Source organism: Neomonachus schauinslandi, chromosome 16 (genome assembly GCF_002201575.2).
Source record: "Neomonachus schauinslandi chromosome 16, ASM220157v2, whole genome shotgun sequence".
NCBI lineage: Eukaryota > Metazoa > Chordata > Mammalia > Carnivora > Phocidae > Neomonachus > Neomonachus schauinslandi.
The window spans coordinates 57068343-57078877 of NC_058418.1; positions in this window are offsets into that span (position 1 = coordinate 57068343).

Below are 10535 nucleotides of genomic sequence, written 5' to 3' on the forward strand. Positions count from 1 at the left end.
GCCTGGGGCAGAACTGGGCCCCCGGTGGCCACCTGGGGCCTGGCACACACCTGCACCTGCCGGGCTTCAGTGTCTCTGCAGGCAAGTGTCAGAAGGAGGCTCTAAATCACCAACTTCTCGCCATGGCCTCCCTCCACCTTTGAACCAAGAGCCCACACACGTGGGGGTGACCGCATCAGGCGCTGATGAAGTGCGTGGCTGCGTGGTCACCGCCTCTCCGAAAAGACGAGGAAACTGAAACACAGAGAGGTTGGTCACCTTCCCGAAGTCCCACAGCGAGTAAATAATGAAGCCGGGATGCGACCCCAGCAGTCGGCCATGGTACATCCCTCAACCCTGACCACCGGGCTTTGGGGGAGGGAGCGGGGTGTCTGGGAGCCTCGCCTCTCAGGCTGGAGGAGGAGGAGAAGCCAATGCGCAAAGGTCACACCTGTCACACCCATCCGATGAGTGACTACAAATGCCCGGAGGCACGCCATCAAGCCAGAGAAGGTAAAGGCATCATCTTGGAAGAAGGAAGGAAAATTAACTTTGCCCACAGATGACGTGATTCTAAGGAACATGCACACACACACATACACACACAACTACGAGAACTAATACACGAGGTCCCAGGACACAAGATCAATACCCAAGAGCCAGTTGTGGTTCTATGCACCAGCCAGGGACAATCCAAACACAAAACTAAGAATGCAATCCCGTTCACAATAGCATCACAAGAACAAAATACTTGGGAATAAATTTAGCAAAAAGTGCAAGACTTAGGAAAGATCACTAAACTCTGCAGAAGGAAGTCAAAGAAGAGCTAAATAAATGGAGGCACAGTCTATGTTCACAGATGGAAGACTCGTCATTATTAAATTAGCACTTCTCCCAAACTGATCGGTAGATTCAATGCAATTCCTATCAAAATTCCAGCAGGTCTTTTCTTCCTTCCTTCCTTCCTTTCTTTTTTTCTTTCTTTCTTTTTTTTTTTTACAGAAATTGACAAGCAGATTCTAAAATTTTTATGAAGCTGCAAAAATACCTAAATGTTCTAAAACTCACTCATGGTGATGGCTACACCACTTGTTTTAGTAAAGTGACTGAAAGCATTGAATCGTGCATTTGAAATGGTTGAATGTTATGCTACGTAAATACACATCGGTGAAGTTGTTTTTGAACGTTCCCAGGGCTGCTAATACAGTGGGAACACTCTGCAGAGTTGGAGCAAGAGAAGGTGAGAAATTCAGGCTCTCTCTCATGGAGAGGTGACAGGAGAGGTGCCAGAGGTGCCGGGGCGCAGACACCCTTGAGCGGAGGGATCTTTTGATGTGCTTCGTTCCTAGGAGTGTCATTTAATCCCAAAGTCTCTCTGATTTCAGTTTCTCTTTTGCTGCCATATACGCTGTGTGACTTTACACAAGACAGTTACCCTCTCTGAGCCTTAATTATTCTGCAGGGAAATCACTGGCACAGTCAAGTGCCACGCCAGAATTCGGACTTACTCCCATCCGAGTCTTCTTCCTGTTACAATTCTGCATCCTACATCCTACATCCCTTTAGCCGTTATACATTCTACATATTTCTGTGTCTCTTGGTAGCGAGCGACTTCTCCAGGGAAATGCTGCCATCAACAGAGAGACGAGGAGGCCTCGGTTCCCCCATGCCCACTGCCCCCAGGGCCCGGGCTTCTCAGCTCCCACCCTGGGGGAGTCACAGCCCCCCACTCCTCTGTCCACATACCCTTCGACAGCCCTTAACCACCCCGTCTCCACACCCCGTCTCCCCACGACACCCATGCCCCCCATATTCATCCAACCCAGCTCACACCCACATCCCTGGCCCCCATGCCCGGCCCGCACCCAGGGCCCCCTCGGGGGAGCACCTGAAGCCAATGCAGCCCACGAGACTCAGTTGGAGATGGTGTTGCTCTCGTTTCCCAAACTGCAGGCTTCCTCTCTCTGCCTCCTCTGGAGAAAAGGTCACTGCGGCTGCTATTTCTTATTTACATGACAGTCCTGAGCTCCTGGGTGTCGGAATCGTGGTGGGGGGCTTGGTAGGGACGCACTGGGGGGGAAGCTGACCTCCCCAGTAGGTCAGCAGCAGCATTCTGCTGGGCAGGCAAGGCACAGAGCTGAAGGCTCGCAGGAGGGAGGGAGCAAGGAGACCAGAGTGAAGCCAGCGAGCACAGGCCCCAGGCCCCTAGGCAGGTGGGGGCGGGAAGGACCACACAGGGTGGAGTCAAGGACACAGGCTGGTAAACTGAGGCCGCCGTGACTCTGGAGCCACTGGAATGGCTGGTCACATCAGCATCCCTCATCCGCTGCCTTTGTTCCCTGCCTCAGTCTCCAAGCCAGTCAGGCTCCCTGCTCAGTATGTCATAGGCAGCTGGGGGACAGAGGCAGCTCTCCAGCTTATTAGCTGGTGGCGGGAAGCCTGGAGAGAGGCTGAAATGAGCATTCCTCCATTCCACAAATCGTCACCAGCACCTACTGTGTGTGCGGCGCTGGCTTGGCACAGCGGATACGGCAATAAAAATTCCTGCCCTGTGGAATTTACATTCCAGCTGGGGAAGAGAAACTTCCAAATAAAATAATCAATAACCAATACTGTAACGACCTGCCCCGTCAGACCGTGGGAAGTGCCAGAGAGGACAAGGCAGGGCCGGGCGCAGAGCAGAGTGGGGAGGGTCACAGTTGGGGTGGGGGCCCATCTCATAGACTCTCCGGTGGCCTGGAGGCCTCCGGCTTCGGGCATTAGGGAGGGGAGTGCCCTGGGAGCGCCGGCCCCCCTGCAGCCCTGGGGCTCCCGTCCCCACATTTCGCCCCCCCGCCGCCCACGCTGCAGACCAGTCAGGACAACAGCGGCCTTGGTGGAGCCTGGAAGACACTTGCAGGCGTCTGTGCACCTGCCTCAGGAGGATGCCAGTGGGGCCCTCCTGTCCTCTCCCTTTCCTCCCTGCCCGGGCTTCGGGGCTAAGTGCTGTTCTCAGTAGGACAGGGTCCAAAAATGCTGCCCGCTAGCATCCCCTCCTGGCAGAAGACCCCAAACCCGGGTCAGCAAACTTTCTCGAAAGGACCAGAAAGCAAACATTTTAGACCACGTGTCGTGGTCCATGACTGACGACTTAACGGCCACTGCAGTGCCAACACAACCACAGATGCTGCACAAATGAATGGGCGTGGCCGGGTTCCAATAAAGCTTTATTTACAACAGCAAGGGGTGGGCCAGATGTGGCCAGCGGGCTGCAGTTTGCTGGCCCCTGCCCTCCAGCACCAGCTGGGCTTCATGCGGCTGTGACCGCTCTGAGGTCCTCAGTGAAGGAAGAAATAGTAGAGGTAACGACGGCGATGATGTGTGCTGGGTGCCGACTTCCTGCCATGCGGCTCTTCCATCTGCTGAGCTGGGAATACAGTGCTGAAGGCAAGAGGGCAGCCCCGCCCCCCACACTTGGAGTCTGGTGGAAAGTTCCCAGACACACACTGGGGAGGTGCTGTGTGTCACCCCATTTCACAGGTGGGGACATGGAAGCTTGGGGAGGTGACACAACACGCCCAGTGACACAGATGGTGAATGGTGGACACAGGTGAATCCTAGTCTTCGTATTCCTATTTGACGCGCACACGGTGTCCCATCCCGGGTCAGCCCTTGTCCCCCGGCGGTGGGACAGCCCTCTGCCACGAGCTCACTGACGCCCACACGGTGTCCCATCCCAGGTCAGCCCGTGTCCCCCGGCGGCGGGACAGCCCTCCGCCACAAGCTCGTGCCCAGAAGATGGCCCTGGTAGAAGCAGTGAGGAAACCACGGGGCCTCGTGCCTCCCTGAGCCACCACATGAAACAATGAGCCAGTATTTCTCAAATGACACATGATGCCTACCTGACATCATCTTTGACACTCCTTTTTCAACAAAGACTTTATTCTCTTGCCAATGTCTTCACCCTCAGATATAAGAAGCCCTTTGATCTATCGATTACATTCCTGCGCTCCTCGGGACGTCAGCCGTCAGGGCAACAAGCATCCCATCACCGCAGATGACGCCTTTGACCGTGAACAAGCCTTTGACTAACAGGGTGGAAGAAAGCTGACGGGGCCCCAGTGAAGAACAGGCTGGAGGCTTCAAGGTGGAGGCGAGACGAGCCCTTGCCTGCCCTAACGTGGGAACCCGCGACAACCCACACCGACAGGCACTTGGCACATCTGAAAAGGGGTCCACGGACCCACCGAGGCTGGGCCGGCCGAGTCACCCCGTTTGAAGGGGCGGCCGTCATGTGGCGGGAGCTCCCTGACTGAGCAGATGCTCTGACAACAGGGGAAGAGGTGAACTTTCCACCCTGGATCCACAGGTAAATGGGTCAACAGACACAGCAGGGTGGCAGTCAGCCTGCATGAACGAAGAGCTGGAACAACAAGATGGGGGTGCCCCCGCGAGCTGGCTCCCAGCGCCGCCGCTCAGACTGAGACAGAGGGCTCTGGCCCCCAGGAGTGACCGCCACCATCGGCTGCTGTTGCCATCAGCTCCTCTACCAAGCACATCCGGATGGCCCACAGGACTCTGTGGCACCCAGGTGAGGCCACTCCCGCCAGGAGCTGCCCCACAGAAGGCCGTGCTCCGGGAACGGGAACCGAGTGGTGGCCCTCGGGGAGGTGGGAGGGAGCCCTTCCTGTGGCATCACAATCTGTGAGAGGCTCCCAGCCTCGAGGCACCAGGTTCCATCAAATCGCTGCTTTGTGTTTACCCGCAAACCTGACCTCCAGGACTAAAATGTGCTCTCGCAACAGCCCAGCTCCCAAGTCCACGGCGACCATGGCCCTGTTGCTGGGCCATACTCGGCGTGGCCTGGCTCCTGCTCATCACCGTTTACTCCCTTCTGGGGGCACCTTGCAGCTCCTGGAGGCCAGCTTCTGAGGCCCAGGTACCATCGGTCAGACCCTAAGACACGTGGGATGCCACGTAAACCCAGGGAAAGTCCCCTCACACAGGATACTGGTGACAGCTCTGGTCTGCTGGGCCGCTCTGTGCCAGGAACCGGACCCTCGTCCTGGCGTGCCCAGCGCCGGCAGGAAGCAGGTGGGCCAGGCAACTAGGGTGCTGGAGGGCAGGTGCCTGCATGAGGTGGTCCGCAGCCTGTTTTAGAACAGCCTGGGAGCTGAGTATGCTTTTTACATTTTTTAAATGTAAGAAGTAAAAATAAGAATGTGGGACCATAGGTCTGTGGTTCATGGAGCCTAAAATATTTCCTTTGTGTCCCTTCAAAGTGGTTGGTGACCCCCAGAAGAAGGCCTAGTAAATAGAGGGGAGGGAGGGGTTGCCGTGGTTACCAGAACGGGACAGGTGGGTTACCACTGCTCTTGCCTCTCCCAGGATTCTGGCCCTGGGAGAGGGGGGTTCCTGTGAGTGCTGAGGACCAGAAACCACCGCCCACGACCGTGCCGCCTGATGAGCCCAGAAGGGTCCTGGGCTGTCGGCTCACAGACCACGTGGCTTGGCTGGGCCCCGGCACCAGCTCACGCTCTGCCCCAGAAACTCTTCTACAGAGCAGGTGAAGCAGGGTGGCCCGGAACCTTCAACAAAATAATATTTGAAAGCCACTGAGTTCAGTGGCTCCTGGTGAAGGCTGAGGAACAGGCCGAGGGGTGGTAACCATACCGGGAACAGTGCCCAGCATTAGCCATAAAACCTGGTGAAAGCCCTTGTTGAGAGGGCGACAGGGTGAGAGCCGTCACCAGCATCCCACGGCCGGCTGGCCTGGGGCTGCACCTTTTCCCAGGAGAGATTCCAAGCTCCACCTCTTTCTTCCTGGCCGCCCGAGGGGTCTCCAGTGGGAGAGACCCCACACAGACCTCAGCTCACAGGCTCAGCACCCATCGCATGCAGGGAAAGTGGAGGCCCCGCCTCCGGGCATGTCCTGGGGCACCCGACGCTACAGCAGATGGTCACCTCAGTGGCCCGCAGCACCCATAGCCTGGACCGTCCCCTCCCGAGCTGACTCTGGGCTCAGTCACGTGACTGGCTGCGGTCAGGGGGCATCAGCGACTGTGACAGAAGTGAAGGCTCAGTAAGGACTTGCAGACTGGGGCATGGCCATGCTGTAGGAGGCAGAGGTGACCCGGCGGGAGCCGGCCCCAGGGGCAGCCCTGGGATGGTGGGCCGTGAGCGGGGACCAGCCAACCCGCATGGAGAGAAACCACGGAGCTGCCAGCCACACCACCACTGGGCAGCCCACCGAAATGAGAGACACAAATCACTGTTTACAGACACTAAATCTGGGGGGGCTTATTAGGCAGCAAATACCCACCACCCCCATAACCGCAGATGATTTTGCCTCTGCTTGCACCGAAAATGACAACAACCTTGTTGCAGATGCCAATGCCCCCCTTCTGGGCTACTTCCTTCAGAAAGAATGCCGGACGCCAGGACCACCCAAGTTCTAACCACCTTCTGGACAAGCAGTGGACAAGCAACCACGAAGAACCAACCATCGCTCATCAGTCTTTGCGCCGCTTGAGTTCAATGACCCCTGCTGTCACTTCTGGCTTCCCACGCCCTCCATCATCCGCTGCAGGTCTCCGGCCGAGCTGCCCGGCCTCTGAGCTCTGATGTCAGGGCCCGTCGGGCATTAGCGGCCACCCAAAGTCAACAACCCACACAACCGGCCCTTTGACGTGTGAAGTCACGGGACCTGCTCCCAGGTGGCATTCGTGCTATTCAGGAACCAGCCCAAGGGTCGTGTTCGGCATGGCCCTTCTCGGCCGACAAGGCTTGCTCTTGGGGGCAGAGCAGCATGGATGGAGTGGGTCCTTGGTGGGTCCCAAACCTGGGAGGAGCCCCCACGTTAGGAGGCAATGACAGCACTTCGTGGAGGGTCTGATGTGGGTCAGGAGCTGTGCTAGGCATTTCCGGACAGACGGGCTTTGCTTGAGAAGCTCTACCCACAGTGACCTTTAGGGCAGTGAAACTGCTGTGTGACACCGTGAGGGCAGCTGCATGACATTGTGCCCAAACCCACGCATTGTACTCTGGCAAGAGGGAGCCCGACGGCTGCAGGTAACGAATGCATCAACATTAGCTCGGCACTTGTCACAAATACACTGCAGGAATGCAGTGTGACTGGGAGGCAAGGGGGACCGAGCCAGCAAGGACAGCCGCATCCGGGAGCCGGTGGCCGAGTCCTTCGGTGGCACGAGTGATCACAGGAGTTCACAGACCCGGGATGGGGTGGACGCTGGGGCTGGGAGGATCCATCTCATCCCTCAGTGCTGCCCTCAACTGCAGGCTCAGAGGTGCCCGGTGCATGGGGACCTGGTCTGGCCAGACTCACGGCACACAGGGCCACCTGTCCTGGCAGACACAGGGCCCGCTACCCACCCCCACACACACACACCACACACAGGCTGCGGCAGGCTGGGCGAAGTGCGTGCTGGCAGTCTGAGCCTCAGCCTCCCAAGCCTTGTCTGCAGGGCCTCTGAGCTGGACACGAGGCCCTGGGTAAACACACGGGATTTTCCTCTGAGGCTTCTGAGTGCTTCTCCAGGCCCTAACTGTCACCTGCTTCCACTGAGGGATTCCAGGCCTGCATTTCCAGGGAGGTCTCAGCTCTCCCAGGCCCAGGGGAGTGAGGATTCTTCCTTAACTCCTGGGGGACCAGCAGTGACTCCCAAACGGGAACCCACAGAAAGCTGGCTCATCAGGCTCATGATGCTCACCCAGGCAGCAAGCACACAGCAAGTGTTCACTGGGTCAGGCCTGTGCTTAAAGTTTCGGACGTGCAGAGAACACACAGTGCAGTGTGGAAGATGAGCGCTTTCAGCACCACCTTTTAGAGACACGCAGGAAATACCCGATGTGGAGAGAAGCAGCCAGGCCTGGGCGAGGGGCAGGACTCACTGAGGGAGGAACGTTTCTGCGGCTGGGGTGGGTGACAAGCAGATTCATTACCCTGACCTGTCTACCCGCCAGTGGAAGTTTTGTAAGGAACTGTCACATCGAATTGTGATAGTCACGGTGGGGCCGGGAGCCTAAGGTAGGGGCCCAAGGGCTCAGCCAGAAGGCCTGGCTCAGGGCCCAGCTCTGCCATTTACCCAGGACTGTGGCCTTGGACAGATGTCCTAACGTCTCTGTTCCTCAGCTTCCTTAGCACCCATCTTGTTGAGCTGGAGATGGGATGTCATCACCGTGAAACAGTGAGTGTTCAGCAGGGCAGCGCTTGGTGAGCTCTTGCTACTTGGTGCGGTGGTTTTCTTCCCTTTCCAGATGATGACACTGAGGGTCAGAGTGGTGGAGAGCTGTGCTCAAAGCTGCCCAGCAGAGGAAATGGCAGAGCCGGGACTGGACCCCGTATCTGTGGGGCTCCAAAGCCCTTTCTGCTCGAAGGTGGAACGAGATGGAACTTTCACAGCAGGAGTATGAGCCCCAGTCTGCTCAGATGGACATGGCCGGCCGGCAGCGAGCACCCCAGATGACCCCCATGGCCCCCAGGGGGAAGGCCTCTTTGCTCGGAGATGCTGCCACCTCCCCCTTTAGAGGGGCTGTGCAGGGGGCCTCCAGCGATCCCTGTTGTTCCCCTGGGTCCTCACGGAGCCCTCACCTCCCCAGGAAACTGTCCCCAGCCTCCACAGCCTGGCCTGCCTCCAAAAGTTAAACATGGAATCAGCATAAGAGCCCTCAATTCCACTCCTGGGCACAGACCTGAGAGAGGTGAAAACAGGTTCTCGAGCAGAACTCGGCGAGTGTGCACAGCAGTGAGCAGCCCCGGTGCCCATGGACAGATGAGTGATAAGCACACTGTCGTTAACCACGCAGCCAGAAGCAGGAATCCAGCACTGATACGTGGTTGGATGCGGGTAAACCTCCAATACGGCCCAAATGAAAGAAGCCCGTCTCAAAAGACCACCTGCTGTGCAATTCTACTCATGTGAACATGCTGGAATAGGCAAATCAACGGTCAGAAAGCAGGTGAGTGGCCGCCAAGGGCTGGGGTGGAGGCAGGAGTGGGAGTGACCGGTCGTGGGTGTGGGGTCTCCTTACGGGGTGATGTGTAAGTCCTGCAGTTACAAGTGGTGGTTTCACCAAATGCGCTAAATTCCACCAGACTGTTCAGTTTATAAAGGTCCACTTTATGTGATGTGAATTTAACGTCCATTTTTTAAAAAAAGCGGCGGAATGAAGTCTGGGACGATTGGAAGCCCTGGAAAGTCCATTACTCCGTTGCTGACGTTGTGTGAGCGGGAGGCTGGCGGGGGCGGGGGCGGGGGGGGGGGCGGCGGCCCGGGGAACGCAGGGCGCGGCTTGAAACGCTCAGGGTTGAAAGGAACAGGAAGCCCGCGTAACGCCATAAATCAGGATTTTCTGACTGGGCCGCTTGTACCCAGCAGAACAAAGTGTATTGAATGTCCCGAGCCGGTGAGAGTCCCGGCTGCCGGGCTCTGCCGGGGGTGGGGGGCCTCTAATTGCACACTGCCCGCACACTTGAAAGTTGCTCTATGAAAAATTAGGACTCGACATTTTAATGAAAACTGAGTTAGAACTGGTATTAAACCTGAGCCAGAGGATTTCGAGGACAAGCAGGAGAACGCACGTGGACAAGCGTCTCGCAGGGGGAGCGGCTGGGGGCATTTCCTCTCCTGGCCCTTACGGAGCTCAGTTCCGCAGCAAGGACCTTGGGAGGGGATGCTCGAAGGTGACGGCACGCGGAGGCCGCACCCCAGTACTCCTGGGTCCCGGCCGGCCAGAAACGGGGTGCGCACAAACCCCCAGTGTATCTTTCCTGCAGCTCGCAGGGCCGGAAGCCGGGGCTGGGCTTTGGGGAAGGTCCTGTCTGTGCCAAGAGCGACCTTTGTGAACCACGTTGTCCCATCTGCACAATGACGTGTCAACGCCACCTGGTCTGGCTGAGAAGTAAACTGACTTGTGCACGCTGTCCCTCTTTCCCTTGTTTCAGGGGCCGACCTCAGCACCCTGCAGACCTCACCCTGGACCCAAATCTCTGAGGGCTGCCTGGCCCGAACCCCAGACTGGGTTAAACCCCTGGTTACGCCCTGTCTACAACTGTTCCCCTGCAGTCAACCCACTCTACTGGGATTATTTATATATGGGTCCTCTGGATCATCCAGGATCGCCCCCCACCATCTCAAGACCCTGAGCTTAATCTCATCAGCAAAGTCCCTTTTGCCACATGAGGTCACATGGGGATGTGGATGTCATGGGAGTGTTATTCTGCTGACCACGGGTGGGAAAGATGCTCCGTCTTCTTCATCAAAACAGACACAATTTATGGCCCCACGGAACTGACCACTTGGTAGGGGAGAAAGATAATAAAACAACTGCATGAATAACCTCTCTAAGGTTGGCTAACCTTTGTATCTCAGTGACGACAAGGATGAAAAAAATGCATATATATGGAGCACTTACTATACACCAGGTATTCTGTTGAACACTCCTAGATGTTACCAGATTTCAGATGATCATGTTAGAGGATGGGTCTTACCATTCCCACTTAACAGAAGGGAGAGCTGAGGCTTCTTCTGAGTGTGTAGACTCCAGAGCTGATTTCT